This window comes from Sinocyclocheilus grahami, unplaced genomic scaffold (assembly GCF_001515645.1).
Source record: "Sinocyclocheilus grahami isolate Dianchi unplaced genomic scaffold, SAMN03320097.WGS_v1.1 scaffold344.1, whole genome shotgun sequence".
NCBI classification, from domain to species: domain Eukaryota; kingdom Metazoa; phylum Chordata; class Actinopteri; order Cypriniformes; family Cyprinidae; genus Sinocyclocheilus; species Sinocyclocheilus grahami.
The window spans coordinates 3287535-3289859 of NW_015505523.1; the positions used below are offsets into that span (position 1 = coordinate 3287535).

Here is a 2325-nt window from a genome sequence, read left to right on the forward strand (position 1 = left end):
TAATTGATAATAAATCATATTGATGATAATAAATCATCAAAAAAAATTATTTTACATTATTTGTCTTGCAAGAGTTGGCAACGGTGCTCTGACTGCATCAGTTCCTCTCTTCACTGTTGTGTGAGGGATGTTCATCCAGGTAGAAGAGATTCTTCCACTCTCACTGCAAAGTGTTTTGAGTGTGACAAAAGCGCTAGATAAACGCATCATTGCTCAATTTGGCTGATGCTTACTCACTTCAAGCAGCATAAATACACTTTCAAAGAGACAAAATTGTTTCCAATCAGATGAAACAACCACAGTAAAAAGCAGGTGAAGTGATGCTCCGCTTCTCACTGCATCCTAATATTAGAAAGTTCAGGAGCGTTCAGCAAGCCTACAGTGTGAGTTTGCACTAAGAGTGAATCATCCTCACCCTGAATTGACAATATGTGATGACTAACTTGCCTGAGATAGTGATTCATGAAACAGACATGCCTTTCTCTCTCTCCTCCCGCCTCGTATTCCTTTTCTTTATCGTTTTTATTCAAACCATTTCCGCCCTTTTTCTGTGACATTCGGGCAACCTGGCAGACAGAAAGGGAGCATTGTACATGTAATTATAGACTCTGAATAAGGGTAATGTGTTATTTTTTATTACTAGAAGGAGTTTTTCTATTTCCTCCAAAGCGCAGTGGGATGTTGAGCTAAATTAGTGCAATTGCTTATCTGCTGGTTAGATGTTAAGGTTTCTGACCTCCAGCTAATGTTTAATTTAGACATTTTTTCTCAAATAAATTAAACTGTAAGCTCTGAATGAGCAGTTCTTGTGCTTTTCCTGCTTTGAAAGACATATAAATGTAGATTAGAGATTACTATCCTGGTGTTTTTACTTACCTGTGGCCCTGCCACCAATCCAACCGAGCTCACCAAAGTCAAATCTGGCTGTGGGATACAACATGACGGCTGTAATTGGCCAGAGTGGAATCCATTTCCAGTAGCAACTGTGGGCGAGTTCTGAAGCACGATGTGAGCTGACCCCGCTTCAGCCCCGTCTCTCGCCACGGCCGCTGTGATTGATGACACTAAATTGCCACTGTAATGTTTGTCACTGCAGCTGTGTCTTTTTAGTCTCCCCAGTGATCTGAAAATAGAGCTGTGGATTGCCAAGACAGACTGTCACTGAAAACAATGAACCTCTGATTCCTCATCGATCGAGAAGATTCTTGTTCTCAGAATTTTTAAAGAAGGTGATTCTCTGAATTACAACCGTTCAGCATCAGCGAAGACTCAACAGGTAACACTTTATTCTCATTCCCTGTAGTGGCATATGGAAGCGCTTTGTACCTGCTATCAGTGTTAACATCCCGTCCAATTCAATAATATTAATCTTTAGCACAATGGCATACGTCCAGATGCATACAAAACAGTTCAGATGCTGTGAGTGGGGATCTACTTGAAAAATGAAGCAAAGATGGAGAGAGAAAGAAAATAAGCTTCTCATTTGACCGTCAAAATGTGCTTAAAGAGTTCAAAGGAGGTCCAAGGATCTCAAGTGAAGAGCGACAGCGTTGTTATGAGGGAAATGTGCTCCAGTTCAAATGCATTATTAAACACTGGCCTTTGCTTTGGCTCGCTATTTCTGGTTTCCAATAAAGATCAATGTTTCTCTTTTTATTGCATTTTTTCTCTCAACTTTCCTTATTGCATAAAACACTAGCTCTCTGCAATGTCCAGGAAAATATAAATGTCATCATAAGCCTTAAATATATAAATGAATAAACAAAATCATACACTGGAAAATGTTGACCTATTCACTTTTGACATTAGAAGAGATGATTTTCAGGAGGGACTATTTATGGATGATTTGCTGAGGGATAACTCAGTTGAGAGTGCATGTAATGGGATGAATCTGGAAATATAATGGAATTTTTGCATATGAAATTGTATTTTGTATCTTTTATGTTGGAGAGAAATGTAAAGTTAGAAGAAAGAAAATGTAAAGTTGTAAGCCATACATCTGAGTAAAACAGATTCAAATTGTAGGGGCGGGACTTCGTTCTATCCATCGGTTGTTGATTGGATGGCGGCAGATCTGAATGCGAGCTTGCAGTCGATTGTGGGAGGGGTTTAAGTGGAATTAATAATTGTCACCAGAGAGCGGTCTGCCATTTCACTGGACAGTCGAGGTGACAGCTTGCTTAAAAAAATTAATTTAGACAAAAGATAGGTTGAATTTTCATTTCATGCGAACTTTAAAGTTACAATAATAAAAAAGCTCAGTTAGTACATCAATTATTCATTGTTCTGATCTGGCTGTGTTCTTTTGCAGTTGAAGAAAACTGC

The 2325-nt window shown here is 38.8% G+C and overlaps 1 long non-coding RNA gene across 2 annotated transcripts in view; it reads left to right on the forward strand.

The window, feature by feature from the left end:
- Positions 1-1711, forward strand: part of LOC107548156 (uncharacterized) — a 7376-nt gene extending 5665 nt beyond the window's left edge. For both annotated transcript variants that reach the window (XR_001604444.1, XR_001604445.1), the window contains exons 2-3: positions 1120-1276; positions 1376-1711. This is a non-coding gene — a long non-coding RNA (uncharacterized lncRNA). The remainder of the gene's footprint in view (positions 1-1119; positions 1277-1375) is intronic.
- The last annotated feature ends 614 nt before the right edge of the window (positions 1712-2325 follow it).